This window comes from Culex quinquefasciatus, chromosome 2 (genome assembly GCF_015732765.1).
Source record: "Culex quinquefasciatus strain JHB chromosome 2, VPISU_Cqui_1.0_pri_paternal, whole genome shotgun sequence".
In the NCBI taxonomy this organism is placed as follows: domain Eukaryota; kingdom Metazoa; phylum Arthropoda; class Insecta; order Diptera; family Culicidae; genus Culex; species Culex quinquefasciatus.
Genome location: NC_051862.1, coordinates 57357425 through 57373974, shown reverse-complemented (window position 1 = coordinate 57373974; position 16550 = coordinate 57357425). Strand labels below are relative to the sequence as shown.

The window sequence follows — 16550 nt, the reverse complement described above, 5'->3', positions numbered from 1 at the left end:
AGGCTTAGTGATTTTTCACGCTCGAAATTTCACGAGGACCTCAGTTTCAAAACACAAAATTTCACGCAAATTTGGCAGAATGTGAAAAATGTTAAAATAATAATGAAAATCTTATGCTAAAATCACAGAAACTACTTTTTATGCTTCATATATTTTGAAGCAACATGTAGGGCAAGCGTATTCTCATTTATTGAACTGCTTTTTTAATATTCAACTAATAAAGATAAAAAGCTTGTCCAGCCAAAATGAGTAAAATAGTTTGAATTTTCTGCGACATTGCTTTCAGCTCTCTGGTGGTATTTTTTAACTTTTACTGGAATCATCAACCCAAATAATCAAATGTCGTTAAAATCAAACAGGACTCAGAAAAAAATGTTTTAAAAGGTGATTTGAAAGATAAAAATATACTTCATTTTATTTTCAATAAAACTTAGCTTGATTCTTTTAATTTCTTTTGAAATTATACCTTTCATATAAAAAAGTACTACATGTTTTACCACAGCTAATAAAAATATAACTAGTTATTTTCTAAAAAAAACTGAAAAATCTGATTCTTCAAATGGTGCATACCAAGATTTTCAATTGAACACTAATGAAATTTACTTAACAAGTCTTTATGGTTGAAATTTGTATTATAATCTTATTCGAAAAAATATATTAATATATATAAGAGAAAATTGATAAATTTCAAGAATTTCACGAAATCGCCAAAATATACTTATCCTATATTAGTAATTGAACAAGGGTATTCACACGCTTAAATCTACAGTAATTCTTCAGATTTTTATTATTCCTATTTAAATTTGATAAAATATTTTGAGATAAATCGTTACAGCTTTTCGCAGAAAAAGAAAAATTTCGCGGATTTCACGCTGACCGCGAAATCGTCAAATTTCACTAACCCTAAAAATAACCTTCGAAGTGAATTTTTCATAGCAAGATAGACAGTTAAGTTTTTTTTTATATATTTAAACCACTTACGGCCTTGGTATCTTTAGTGCCCTACCAATTTTAAACTTTGAACTTTATTTTCGCGAACACATTTAAATAAATTAGCCACATTTTTCATGCACAACCCTCTTTGATACATTTAATGAGCCAATTAGATTTTCATCCAATTTGGTCAGGGTAAATAGAAACGTTAAAAAAAACTCATTTTGATCTTGGTGGGAAAGTGGTACCTTATTTTTTTTTTTTGTTTAAAATCTTACCAAAATTATAATAGTTTTTTTATTTGCATTCCATAATATCGCAATTTTTGTTGCCCAACAAATAAACAAAATCTATTTCCAGTTGTGAATGCTTCAGCAATGATTATTATTTGAAATAAATCTTATCGTGGAATTTTCACAGGAACTGATAAGGCTGGTACAAATATCATTTAAAATTTTTGCCTCCCCCTTCAATGTTGGCCCGAAAAATCAGGGGTAAAAATATTTTTTCAGAAAACTTCAATATTTTTATGAAAATTTAAGTGCAATTAGTTAAAATCAATTAAAAATGAATTCCCCTGCGTTTAGAATCATTTTTAGCATGTTTGGGTTAATTTAAAAATATTTTGATTTTTTGAAAATTTTCGATGTCTACTATCGCTAAAGTTTTTTTTTTCGCTAAATTTTTTGTTTTCGTCAAATTTTGAGTTGAATTAGTTGGGTGGTGACGCGCGGTCAATTATGTGGCTGTTCGGCCCGATCGTCCAGTCCCCTACGTTGTGCATTACTGCGGGGACGTCCGGAACAAGAAACGAAACGAATACTACGACGGCGGACGAAGACACCACTGGGAGAACGGTACTACAAAATAAAACACGACGACTTTCTTGGTCCCGATGAGACGACCAGTCTCAACGGGTGTCAAAACGCAACAGAACGAATTTATTTCACACAAATTACAATCAACATTCAAAACAATAACAAGTCAAGCAGACGTCAGTTGCCACCACTGACGTCTCTTTCGTACTCACCCCCCCGTGCGACGGGGGGTGATAAATAATTACCGATAATAGGGTCCGCGACCCAACATACCGGTCCCCTAAAATGGCACATTTTACCACGAACTTCTTCGCACGACTTCTTGCTGTTGCTGCTCCGGTCCTCATGATGTCCTCTGCTTCGCTACCGCCATCTTCCTCTTGCGCGACAGGCATCCTTCGATGGTTTCCACCTTCAGCAGCGATGAATGGGCAGCCATTTTGTGTCCGGAAGCTGCCGGCCTTGTCTCCGGTCAATTCATCCCTGGGTCCGATTTGACCGTACGCGGGAAAGGCTCTGTGGCCCCAGACTTGACTCGCGAGCACAAGCCTTGAACGCCGGATTACCTCAGGTCCGACACCGGGAACCAGCAGCCAGTGACCTTTCGCCATCAACACTCCAGTCCCCGTCAGGTCCTACCTAACTTCCGCGACCAAGTTCCACTCCTTACATCACAGCTGCTGCAGGGCGCTGAAACCATCTTGCGTTACCATCGACAGCAAACAAAACAGCAAATGTTCCGGCGCAGCCCCCGCATCCTGGTCACGGCACCAATGTTCGGCCCGATCGTCCAGTCCCCTACGTTGTGCATTACTGCGGGGACGTCCGGAACAAGAAACGAAACGAATACTACGACGGCGGACGAAGACACCACTGGGAGAACGGTACTACAAAATAAAACACGACGACTTTCTTGGTCCCGATGAGACGACCAGTCTCAACGGGTGTCAAAACGCAACAGAACGAATTTATTTCACACAAATTACAATCAACATTCAAAACAATAACAAGTCAAGCAGACGTCAGTTGTCACCACTGACGTCTCTTTCGTACTCACCCCCCCGTGCGACGGGGGGTGATAAATAATTACCGATAATAGGGTCCGCGACCCAACAGTGGCATTGTGTGTGAAAAGAAAAGAATTTTATTTCGTGTTTCATCCTGGTTGGCTTGCCCACAAGCAGAAGAAAATCAGTTCAATTTGTTGGGTGGTGACGCGCGGTCAATTATGTGGCATTGTGTGTGAAAAGAAAAGAATTTTATTTCGTGTTTCATCCTGATTGGCTTGCTCAAGTCCTTCCTCCATCATCGTTGATCGAGAGGTTTTGTTATGAAAATCCTCCCCATAGCATCGTAGCTCGGGAGGCATCGAAAAGCCAATACCTTATCCTACTAACCAAAAAAAAAAAAATAATCACGTGATGCTTGAAGGAGATGCTGTGGATTCAACGGTCTCAAGCGGTATCAACAAGTATATAGCGAAAAACTATGTGCTTGATGAGTCTGCAACTTCAACTATCGGACTAACATTCCTCCCTTTTGTTGAACTGCTTCTTGGGAGGGCGCCGGTATTGACTAATAAAGTCGGGGTCTTCAGGGGTTAAACAGTGAACGGATGGTTGGCTCCCACTGATCATTTTTGATTCATTGTTTAACTTCAGCTGATCTGTCAATAACGGAGTAGCAGCTCATTGGCAGTCAACCATGCTCATGCTCAAATTTTTTGTTTTCGTCAAATTTTACATTTTTTGAAAACTGAAAGTGTAAAATACATTTTAAAACACTTTTTCCATGCAAATGTTGAAACTATGGCATGTTATTTTAATATTTATATTTTTTTATTTTTTTGCCCCCCCCCCTCGACTCCGGCCAGAGCCGAGGGACAAAAACTTTTAAAAATATTTGCATCGGCCTTATCAAAAACGTTACTTAATCCACCCTTAGGTGCCTTCCTCAAATTCCTTACAATTTATGATAGGGTAGTCAGATCTCCAATCCAATTCGTGCTCGTTGGAAAGGTCTTTTAATTACCTATCCAAAGATAGGTCGCATGATATATTTGGACAACGTATCATCAAAATATCTGAGCTCTGGCCTCCAAAAAGTGTATAAATAACACTTAAGTCTTTTGATTACCTATCCAACGACAGGTCGCATGATACATCCACACATCGTTTTTATCAAAATATCTGAGATCCGGCCTCCAAAGAGTGCATAAATAACACTTAAGTGCTTATAACTTTTGATAGGGTTGTCAGATCTTCAATGTCTTGGACGCGTTGGAAAGGTCTTTTGGTTACCTATTCAACGATAGGTCGCATGAAAGATGCGGACAACGTTTTCATCAAAATATGTGAGATCCCACCTCTAAAAAGTGCATAAATAACACTTAAGTGCTAATAACTTTTTATAGGTTTATCAGATCTTTAGTATTTTCGACTCGTTAGAAAGGTCTTTCAAATACCTTTCTAAAAATGTATAGCATTTCGGCCTTTCTTACAAAAACCACTCATTTTACAATCTTGCGAACTTTAGTCAAAATCACTTTTTTAGCATAACTTTTGAAGTACTTTACTAAACATAATGGGACCTGTATACGGATCTAAAAACACAGATTCGGACAAAATCGGTCAAGCCAGTTTCGAGAAAAGTGAGTGAGAAAAAAAAATCTACGTCCATCCACACACACAGACATTTGCTCAGAATTTGATTCTGAGTCGATAGGTATACGTGAAGCACCTTCACGTCTACGAGGCCTATTTAAGAAGTTCAGTTTTCGAGTGATTTTATAGCCTTTCCTCAGTGAGGTGAGGAAGGCAAAACACATTATTCTTCCAAGAGGGCGAAAATCGAACCTTTTAAACGAAAGTTATAGCCAAAATGCGACGAAAAAGACGCCATTTTGAAATGTGCATAACTTGAAAAGGATGTGAAGTTTGACTTCGCTATTAGAAACATCTAAAAGTACACATTCTAGAGTACTTTTGCTGGAAATATCTCGGAGGTCTTTTTTGTTTATCTCATTTAATCTCAATTTGAAAATGAGCATTTTGAATCGTTTTTTGCCCATAACTTTTGATAGAATTGACCAAAATTCGTTTTTCAAGAATAAAAATGTTCATTTTGACAAGTGCTACAATTGTCTAGAAGGGCCAAAAAATGTACAAAATGATCTAGTGGCTGTAAAAGAGGAAAAAAGTTTTAACAAAGATTAGAAACAAGTCACGCTAGATTTCGTTCTCGGACCACTGTGCATTGAATTGAATAAAATATTTACATTTTTATTTTATTGCCCCACCCTCGACTCCGTTCAGAGCCAAGGGACAAAAACTTTGAAAAATATTTGCATTGACACGAAAACATTCCCTTAAAAAATAAAATCAAAAACCTCGCTGAAACAAAAAGAACTCAACCGATAGTAGAAACTGCTTTGGCTCTAGAGCACTCTCGTCTCGACTAGAATAGGCTTTGAAAATATTTTTGGAAAATGCCTGTAAAAGAAATAGCAATAGCTATTGGTTATAGTCAAATAAAACAGAAGTGTTCACAAAAAGCTGCTCTACTGGTTGGTATACTTGGTTTTAGTAAATTTCAGATAACACTTCAGATTATCGAGCATAATTCAGACACCACTGCTTAGAGTGATGGGAATTGGCAAAGATCCCCTAGTCGGTCTTCAAATGTTTAAGTTCGAGCAAATTTACCCTGGATTATAGGTAGATCCAAAGTTGACCGCAATTTTTCAAAAAATGGTCAATAAAGAATCAGTGTGCACGAACATGCTTTTGCACTTACTCCTCATCACCTAAAATAAGTACACAGCAAGTATCAATACTTCCCGATAATGGCCACAAAGCGTGAGATTTTTTGTGCCACTTTTTTTGCCTTACGGTTATTCACACTCTCGAAAAGATTTGTCAACCCCTAATCCCAAGAAACACAAACATCCACACCGGTTTAGTTGGCATGCGTTCCATCGTGAACTTATTTTGTTTTTGCAAGCTCATTCCGACACACACACACACACACTAAAACGTCTTGCAAAATTTTCGTCTGAAAAGATCATAATTTTAGAACTATGTTTTTTTGCCGCTTCTTCGACCGAAAGGAAAAAATAGCCCGCCCGACACACATTCACAAAACCGGGGGGAGAGGGAGCCAAAAATGATGCACTCTTTCTAAATTTGTATTTTTTGGCTTCTCCCAAAAAAAACTGATTCAAGAGTAATTTTTGTCGTGCGACAAAGAGCCGGCAACCGGTAGTTGTATTGGGTTTGTAACACTAGCGTGCCCAGGGTGGGGCAACATGGGGCAGTTGCCCCACCATCCTCGGAAATTTGTTCTAAAATTGGGCAGGGGGTGTCCATAAACGACGAAATTTTCAAAACTCTAATATTTTTGCCCCACCTTCCTTGAGGACCTGGGCACGCTAGTGGTTTGTAACAAGAGCGAGAACGTTTCTCAATTTTAGTCAACTATTTTTCCTCCTTGTCGATTCCGCGTTCTTTTTTTTAAGTTGTGAGTATTTTTAGCAAACAGTTTGGAATTGGTTGACGTAATGCTACGCTGGCCACTTCTTCCGCGAAAAGGTTTTGGTTGGTTTTTTCCGCGAAAACTCAAATTTGAAAACAAATATTAGGGGAACGGCATCTAATTCCAGCGTACCTGTAATGTTGGCAGGTCAAAACTTTGACAATCAACTAAAGCTAATTAAAAGCGTTTTCAACTGAAATCGAGTGATAAATAGCTCAATGAGAAGCGAGCAAGCAAGTTTCTATCAAAAGTTTTGCAAAATTAGTTGTTTAAAAAGTGAAAATCAGCAAATTGGATGGAATTAGGAGCGAGTGCTTAACCTTAACATACGACCAAACATACGAGAATTTCCCCTATCGTTTGCACGTGACAAAGTGTTCCAAATAATGGCAAGCGGAGCGATTTTGATTGAATTTTCCTTACGAAACTGCGAGGTTTACGTCAAAATGTTCATGCACATTTTTTTTTAACAATTTTTCTAAAAACAATGGTAACATAAATAAAAATGAAAAAAAATCTCACCGTTTTTCTTGGGGTTTTTTACACATCTGAACAGTTTTCTTTAATGATTTTGCGCACCAAGGAAGTTTTAGCAGAGCATTTCAAGAAATAAATTTTATTTTGTTTATAATTTGAACCCATTATTTGGGGCCTTCCCTATGACCAAAGCAGCCATTTTGTGTTATTGGTTCACCCGTACAAGTCTCCATACAATTTTGGCAACTGTCTATACAAAAATGGTTTGTAAACATTCAAAATGTGTTATTTTGCCTCCGAAAATGTGTAATTTTACCACTTTTTTGGTGTAATGTACACCATATTCTTTTTTTAAGTAACCTTTTTTTAAACGATCCTCGATTTACGCAACTTTTTTTATGTCATGACTTAAAAAAAGAATGCCCATGACTTAAATCGAGAATATGACTTAAATTAAGAAACTTTGGGAATTCGTAATTTTTCGGAGAGTTTTCAAAATGTATCAATTGTATGTTATTAAGTATTGATATTGAAACATGTAAGCATAATTTAAGAACATCTGAGCAGTTCTCTAGGATTTCGGTCATTCGATTTTTTTTTTTTAATCCGACTGAAACTTTTTTGGTGCCTTCGGTATGCCCAAAGAAGCCATTTTGCATCATTAGTTTGTCCATATAATTTTCCATACAAATTTTTCAGCTGTCCATACAAAAATGATGTTTGAAAATTCAAAAATCTGTATCTTTTGAAGGAATTTTTTGATCGATTTGGTGTCTTCGGCAAAGTTGTAGGTATGGATACGGACTACACTGGAAAAAAATAATACACGGTAAAAAAAATTTGGTGATTTTTTTATTTAACTTTTTAACACTAAAACTTGATTTGCAAAAAAACACTATTTTTTATTTTTTTTATTTTTTGATATGTTTTAGAGGACATAAAATGCCAACTTTTCAGAAATTTCCAGGTTGTGCAAAAAATCATTGACCGAGTTATTATTTTTTTAATCAATACTGATTTTTTCAAAAAATCGAAATTTTGGTCGCAAAAATTTTTCAACTTCAGTTTTAGATGTAAAATTGAATTTGCAATCAAAAAGTACTTAAGTGAAATTTTGATAAAGTGCACCGTTTTCAAGTTATAGCCATTTTTATGTATCTTTTTTCAAAATAGTCGCAGTTTTTCATTTTTTTTAAATTAGTGCACATGTTTGCCCACTTTTGAAAAAAATATTTTTGAAAAGCTGAGAAAATTCTCTATATTTTGCTTCATCGGACTTTGTTGATACGACCTTTAGTTGCTGAGATATTGCCATGCAAAGGTTTAAAAACAGGAAAATTTATGTTTTCTAAGTCTCACCCAAACAGCCCACCATTTTTCAATGTCGATATCTCAGCAACTAATGGTCCGATTTTCAATGTTAAAATATGAAACATTTGTGAAATTTTCCGATCTTTTCGAAAACAATATTTTCAAAATTTTCAAATCAAGACTAACATTTCAAAAAGGCCAAACATTGAATATTACGCCCTTTTAAAATGTTAGTCTTGATTTGAAAATTTCGAAAATATTTTTTTTTAAAAGATCGGAAAATTTTACAAATGTTTCATATTTTAACATTGAAAATCGGACCATTAGTTGCTGAGATATCGACATTAAAAAATGGTGGGTTGTTTGGGTGAGACTTAGAAAACATCAATTTTCCTGTTTTTAAACCTTTGCATTGCAATATCTCAGCAACTAAAGGTCGTATCAACAAAGTCCGATGAAGCAAAATAAAGAGAATTTTCTCAGCTTTTCAAAAATATTTTTTTCAAAAGTGGACAAATATGTGCACTAATTTTAAAAAATGAAAAACTGCTACTATTTCGAAAAAAGTTACATAAAAATGGCTATATCAAAATTTCACTACAGTACTTTTTGATTGCAAATTCAATTTTACATCTAAAAATGAAGTTAAAAAATTTTTGCGACCGAAATTTCGATTTTTTGAAAAAATCAGTATTGATTAAAAAATTCATAACTCGGTCAATGATTTTTTGCACAACCTGGAAATTTCTGAAAAGTTGGCATTTTATGTCCTCTAAAACATATCAAAAAATAAAAAAATAGTGTTTTTTTGCAAATCAAGTTTTAGTGTTAAAAAAGTTAAATAAAAAAATCACCAAATTTTTTTACCGTGTATTATTTTTTTTCCAGTGTAGTCCGTATCCATACCTACAACTTTGCCGAAGACACCAAATCGATCAAAAAATTCCTTCAAAAGATACAGATTTTTGAATTTTCATACATCATTTTTGTATGGACAGCTGCCAAATTTGTATGGAAAATTATTTGGACAAACTAATGATGCAAAATGGCTTCTTTGGGCATACCGAAGGCACCAAAAAAGTTTCAGTCGGATTAAAAAATACAAATATTAAAATTGAAGAAAAAAGACCGATTTCGTAGAGAATTGCTTATCTGGGATGTTCTAGTCCATCCGAAACATCCGGAAATTTTGAGCAAGAGGTTTACCAAAGAAAAAAGTCGAAACTTGAAGATATTGACTACGGATCCTACCCAGACTACTTTAGTGAGTGTGGTAGGCTACAGTGCATTGTTGTAAGAACTTATTGGGATGTTCTGGGTCATCCAAGGACTCCCTAGAGTTAAGATCTATGAAACTACCGCCGTAACAAGCAAGAGGACGACGGTTTTTGGCCCCGGAACATATCCGCATAGCTTCAATGAGTATGGTTGACTATTTCATGGTGTCGATCCAAATCCCAAAATAAAATTCCCTGACTTTTCCCTGACCTCTCCAGACCACCATTTTTTTTTATTTTCTATTTTAACTAACATATTGTTTAGAGCGTTTTTATGGTTTCATGCATTTTTCTTTTTGAATATTGGAAATTTAAGATATTGAAAAACTTCAATGACTTTTTTATTTTATTTTTTCAACGATGGATTCTGCAAAAACTAAAAAACATTTTTTTATTTTGTCAATATTTTTTTCTTATCGAACATCCAAAATGAGCAACCAAACAAATGTCCTATGTTTTTAAATCTTTTGATGACATTTTAAATGTTGCCCTTTACCAAAAAATCTAGAGTTTTTTTTAAAGGGCCTATAAACATATGAAACACAATAGTTTATAGGACCTTTTCAAAAAAAATATCTAGAAATAAAGAATAATTAAAATTGTTGCCCAAATTTCAAATTGCGATTAGTTAATTTCACTTCATTCCCTTAAGAAAATTTAAAGTTAAAAGTTTTCCAAAAAAAATCAATTGAAAATTTGATTTTAATTAAAAAAAGTCAAGTTTAATTTTAAAATTGATGCCTTTTGCCGGATTTTTTAAACGAATAAGGCAGATGCAATTTTTGATTGTGTTTTTATAAAAAAAAACTAAAGGTTTTGGAGACAAAACTAATTGACCTTAAGAAAGATTAAAAAAACTGGAAAACTAGGAAAAATATACAATAAAGTGTGAATTTTTCAAGTACATGTTTACGGGGTTAAAATAGATTGGGAAAAATATGTAAAATGTAGTTGTACAATCCCTAATAAAAGTTGAAACAACTTTTCCGAAGAGACCATATTTTATAAATTTTTGAATTCTCAAATTCCTTTATTCAGGGGTGTTACGGAGAAATAAAAAAAATCCGCGCCATCCCAAAACCCAATCAGCGCAAAATCCATACAAAAGAGTATCAAAAGAGTATCATAATAAATACAATTTTGTAATCTCAGAATCTTGCAACGCTGAAAATATATTTTTGCTAAAATTAGGTAAACTAGAGATAAAAGCCAAAATAAACATTTTGACAAAAAAAAATCAAAAAATTCATCTTTTAGAAATGTAGATCTAAAAACCTAATCAAATCAAAATAAAGAAAAATAATAAAATTTAAAAATTGTAATAAATCCTCGATTTGAGATTTTAAACTTAAGATACAGTTCATAATCGATGATCTTACGAAAGCGTCACTTAAACAATCGAAGCAAATTTTCCTACATCTTCTTCTCAAAATTTCTCTAACCGAAAAAAAATAACTCCAAATATACTTCAAATTTTATCAGATTTTCTGTAATCTAAGATGGTTACAAAAATGGCAGCATTCAAGAACCTAGAAAATTAGGAATTTAGGAATTGAAGAATTGAAGAATTGAAGAAATGAAGAATTGAAGAATTGAAGAATTGGAGAATTGAAGAATTTAAGAATTTAAAAATTTAAGAAAGTATCTGTTTTTTTCTCTTGATTGTTTTTTTTTTAATTTTTCTTTGCTCTTTTAATATTTTTAATATAAATTATTTATTTTTTATGGGTTTTTTTTAAAAACTATGTTTCCTAATTTAATTTACTAATTTCTGAATAATTCAATTTTGAAGCTGTATTGTTTTAATATTTTGATTTTTTTTAGTTTTCTTCAAGAATGTTTAAATTTAAAAAAATATTTCTACTGGTTAAATCCCATCTAAAATTCAATCAGGTCAGCTTCTGTTACGTCCAATCAAGCCCATATTTGGGATATAAGCACAGCACACTCACTGGAACATGCCCCATAATAATTTTTGTTACATCCTAACGTCTGTATCTTCAGGAAGAGTTTAAAATATGATTAAGATTCATAAGATTTAAATTGAATGTATCCAGTAACAAAAGAACAATAAATAAGCGTAAAAACCATTACTCAAAACTTAAAAGAAATTAAATATTCTGAGTCAGTGTGTTTAAAAATGAGTTGAGTGTAGTAATACATTTAATTAGGAAATCCTTCATTATCATTTTTCTTGCATGTATGTATGTATGTATCTATTAGTATCTCCGTCTTGGCAGGACTTGGCCATGACCATAGTATATTTCAACTGAGACGGATTGGATTGGTTAGTAACCGACTTATATCCTTCATTATCATTTTTCTTATTGAGAAAATACAAACAAAAATTTTCGGAAGAAAATTCAATCAATAAAAAATCGAAGTTTTTAAACTCAACGAAAAATAAAATTGTCCTGATTTTTGATTATATTTTTCTTTATAAGTTAAAAGTAATTTTATCTCTCTCAATATTTTTTTATTTAAAATTGCTACCGCGCGAAATCCGCACCGTCCGTAACTACCCTGTTTATTTTAAAAAAAAAGTTTTATTTCTTTTATTCTTGAATTTAATTCTTTAATTTTTAATTCACCATCACTATTTTGCTTACATTTTAGATTACACAAAATTAGATTACTTTGGGTCATTTTTAAATCATAGTTCAATAACTTTGAGAAAAATCAAAATTTAGATAACGTCTACTAAAGTGAAATTTTGGAAATCTTTCTGACCTTACATTTTTTTTAGAATTTTAGAATAAAAATTTAAAAAAATTAAGAAATCAACAATTCCAAAATATCAGAATTTCAGAATTTTCAAAAAGAAATGAAATTTTGTAGTAATATTTTTAGGATCATCGAAATTCCCTGACCCAGCTTAAAATTCCCTGACTTTCCCTGACTTTTCCAGGTCAAATAAAATTCCCTGACAATTCCAGGTTTTCCCTGACTTTTCCAGAAATCGACACCATGTATTTTGATGATGTGTTGGGATGTTCTGGGACATCCAAGGACACCCTGGAGTAAAGATCTATGAGTCTACCGCCGTAGCAAGCAAGAGGTCAACGGTGTTTGACCTTGGGACAAACCCGCATAGCTTTAGTGAGTATGGTTGACTACTTCGCTAATGTATTGGACTGTCTTGGTTCATCCAAAAACTCTATTGAGTTATAACACGAGGGTTTACGGCTGTAACAAGGACTTTCTGGAACGGGATGTTCACATAACAGCAAAGAAGTCTATCGTACTCACTGAAGCTCTGCGGATATTTCCCAAGGTCAAAAACGTCGACTTCTTGCGTTTTACGTTGGCTGACCTACAGATCTTAACTCTAGGAAGTCCTTGAATGTCCCAGAACATCCAAACATATCAGCAAACTAGTCTACCATACTCACTGAAGCTATGCGGATATGTTCCAGGGTCAAAAACGGTCGACCTCTGGCTTTTTACGGCGGTAGACCCACAGATCTTAACTCCAGGGAGTTCTTGGATGACCCCCAATAAGTTGTTACAATAATGATCCGTAGCCTACCACACTCACTGAAGCAGACAGGGTAGGATCCGTTGTCAAAATCTTGAAGTTTCGACTTGTTTCTTTGGTCACAACATTTCCGGAAGTTCCGGATGGACTAGAACATCCCAGGTGGTCCAAAACCATGATAAAATGTTTTAACAACATTTCGCAACAAAATACAACTGGTAAATTTTGAAAATTCTCCGATAAATTATACTATATTGTAGTTGCAAGTTATGATTGTTATATGATTGATCAAAATCAAAATCAAAAGAGAAATCTTTTGATTTCAGTTTTAAATGTAAAATCGAATTAGCAATCGAAAAGTACTTTAGAAGAGTTAGGCCGTTGCAAATATTTTTCAAAGTTTATGGCATTTTCCGGTCCCAATCAGGCCCCCAAACAATTTCCCAAAATTTGGGAGCGATTGGGTTTGACCTGGCTTTCCGCAAAGCGATTCAAATTTGTATGGAAATTTGTATGGGAAAACCCTCTTTTTTACATTTTAATTTTTATCATTTTCATTTTTTACTCAATTTAAAAACTAACACCGTAGAAGTATAGCCCTGAATGTCCTCTAAAACTTTGCCGAAGAAAGTATGGTTCTATCTTGCTTCTGAAAAAAGATACAGAGTTTTTAAAAAAGGCATTTAAAAACAGGTGCTGAAAATTATATTTCTTGCCAACACTGCCAGTACTTCGGTAGATATTTCGAAATCCTATTGCCGTTCAAGAGCCAAACGACATGCGACACCTAGTGTTGAGTAGCAGAACAGAACGAAGAATGTCGATTGAAATTTCCGCCCTTTGAGGTTATGTATGCGAATTCTGTTTTGTTAAATTCCAGCGTTCAAAACAACTTTTGAACAAAAATTCGAGCTGATACTTTGTTAACTTTTGATGCTCTATCATTTTAAACAATATAATTTTTTCAAAATTATTTTATTTCAAATATTTTTTTTATTGCGTTAATTTATAGAGGGCAAAGAGTTAACAATCGTACTACTTGAATTTTTTCTCAAAAGTTGTTCTATGAGCTGTAAATTCAATTTTAAGTTTGCATTCCTATGTAACCGAACAGCGAAAATCTGAATCGTCATTCTTCGATGCTTTGCGCCATCTGTCGGAATTTTTGAGCTTTTGATCGCGAATTTTTTAACGTAATAAGGAAGCAAGCTAGCAAAATGGTGTCTTAGGAAAAGTGGTTAAGCAACTTATTCCATTGTAACATTGTTGGAAGACAGGGTGTCACATCTACAGGTTGTCAACCCATTTCTCGTTTCTATTTAATTCCTTTTTGATCACTAAAGTGGGCGAAAAAGGGCCAAAGGGAATTTCCAAAATCTATCATGTGTATGTTGTGAGTTTCCATCATATTTAGGTAATTTTGTAAATGTAACGAATTTTTTCCAATGGGCCATATCTGGCATCTGGTAATCAAAGAAGACGACAGAGCACTCTTATTTTTAATTTAGGGTAAATATATTAGATCGGTCAATTTGCTCTGGATTTAATACGGAACTTTGTAGAATAGATAGATCTGGGACAATGGTTGACCATTCTATGGTGTTTGAGAACAAATTTTGGATATGACCTTACCTCGCTTTGGCAATGGCACATCTAAATTTGTTGTTGTGGGAAAAACACAAAAACTCTTCAAGAAATTTAAAAATGGTGAATGAAAAAAATGGAAAGACCCAATGTGGTCACTGGGGCACGAACCATGGGTAGTCGAAATCCGTTTCCGTTGGACCATTGCTACAAAACTGACTAGAATAGCTTGCGACATATCAAGGAACGCGGTTTTGCATCATTTTCATTTAAGTCACTGAAATTATGATAAGAGATTTTAAATTATCTAGTTTATTCTTTGTTTATAATATATGTAATTTCAACATTACAACTCGCCTCTCTAACTCTATTTTCGCCCGTTCAATCTTCTTATCACAAACGCCGTAGGCGTGTTTGATTTACATTCCGTCAGCGTAAATTCCGTTCCACTCTAAATTCTTCACATAACGTACGAAAACCCATTTATAGCAACAACCCAAACTCGTGTGACTAAAACCTTAAACTGCTGCCATGTTGTGCAACCTCGGAACAACAACAACAACCGTGCAACAGTCAGTCCCTCAAACCCAAACGTGGCCCCTTTTCTCTGAATCATCCGCACCGATTCTTCGTCCCAAATCGACGTGCTTCGTTATTTACCTCTTTTCGCGTCCTCCAAGTTGGCAGCTGGTCCGAACTCCGAAGGTAATCCGTTTGCACAACACACACACACAGTTCCGCTCCGGAACCTGCTCCAAAACACTTCCGCTCGGCGCTCTCCACTCTCTCTCTCGCTCGCTCTGTGTTCCGGAGAATCTTTTGCTTTTTTCGTTCGCTCAGCGTTTTTCGTCGCTTTGCGTCACCAATCTGGCCAACTCCGAAATTTTCGCCCCGCTGGGTTCCGTTCCGACGGTTCCGGTGTTCACGCTCACACACTGAAGCTGACCGAAATTGCCGATTCAACACAATTTTTCCCTTTTTTGTGCCTCTTTTTCGTCGCCTTCAAGAGGGAACCACTTTTTTCTTCTTCCTCCGCGGACAATTTCCTCTCCCTCTCACGGGTTACGACGGCCACCTTTTTCACCGATTCCTCAACGGGGACCACCTTTCCGCCACACAATCCGGAACATTCCCCTTTCGAGGGAACTTCCAAGCTGCTGCTGCTCCTCTTCTTCTTCTCCCTTGTGTGGCCAGGGGCCTTCTCTTTCTTCTTCTGCTAGCCTTCTTGCGCGCACACACACACACAAACACGCACCGACACAGAGAGCTCGTGATGGCCAACTTTGGCTCGAAAATGCCCCGTTTTTAGCAAACACCTCTCAAAATGGCCACAGCCCGACGACACTCCGAAGGGTTTCCACCGGTGGAAAATCCGGATTTTCGCACGACACGCCGCTGGTCCCTTCTTCGGTGGTGTGCGGAAAAACGGAACTTTTTTTTTCCTCCACGGGGAGAGTAGCGAACGCACACACACACACACGTTGAAACTCTTTTTGCTGCTGCTTTTCTTTACTTCACTCCACTTTGCTTTGCTTCTACGCTGGCCCGCACCAAAACCGCCGCACTCTCTCTGGGTGAAAAATCGACTGACCTGCCTGTGTGCGGCGGAGCCAAATTCAGCAGCGCAGCAGACACGAACGACGACGACAAGCCACCACCAGGCTGGGGCGGAGCGGACACAGTGGAATGAAGGAATGTGAAGTTTTTCTTGCAGTTTTGCGAGGGCACGAACACAGACGAAGTTCTGGGAGGCGAGGCAAGGTGATTTAAAGGTGCGAGGTAGGTTTTCTTAAACATTCTTTTTTTAAATATTTTTTCTGAAAGATATCTAGAGTTTTTTTAAAGGAACTTTAAACATATGAAACACAATCACGGTGCTCAAAATAACGTTATTATGAAAACATATGCAATCCGAGATTTTGGGATCTATCAATTTCTTACACCAACTACACCACCAGTTAGGTTTTACAGCGTGACGTCACGAGCGCACACGCACACACATTTTTACAGAGACACACGTGCAAAAAATGTAAACAGTGCAGTCAAGCTGTCAAATTTCTAACCTCAAAACCGAGTCGGCGTAAAACCTAAGGGCTTTTGTTAATTTCTGGAGTTTTTTTTTGAAAAGGACCAATAAAC

General features: G+C 35.5%; 1 protein-coding gene across 1 annotated transcript in view; it reads right to left on the bottom strand.

The window, feature by feature from the left end:
• The window catches only part of LOC119766818, a 135324-nt gene extending 119254 nt beyond the window's left edge, over positions 1–16070 (bottom strand). Inside the window, exon 1 of the mRNA XM_038252781.1 lies at positions 15072–16070. The gene's annotated coding sequence lies outside the window, so the exon portion shown is untranslated. The remainder of the gene's footprint in view (positions 1–15071) is intronic.
• Positions 16071–16550: the final 480 nt, after the last annotated feature.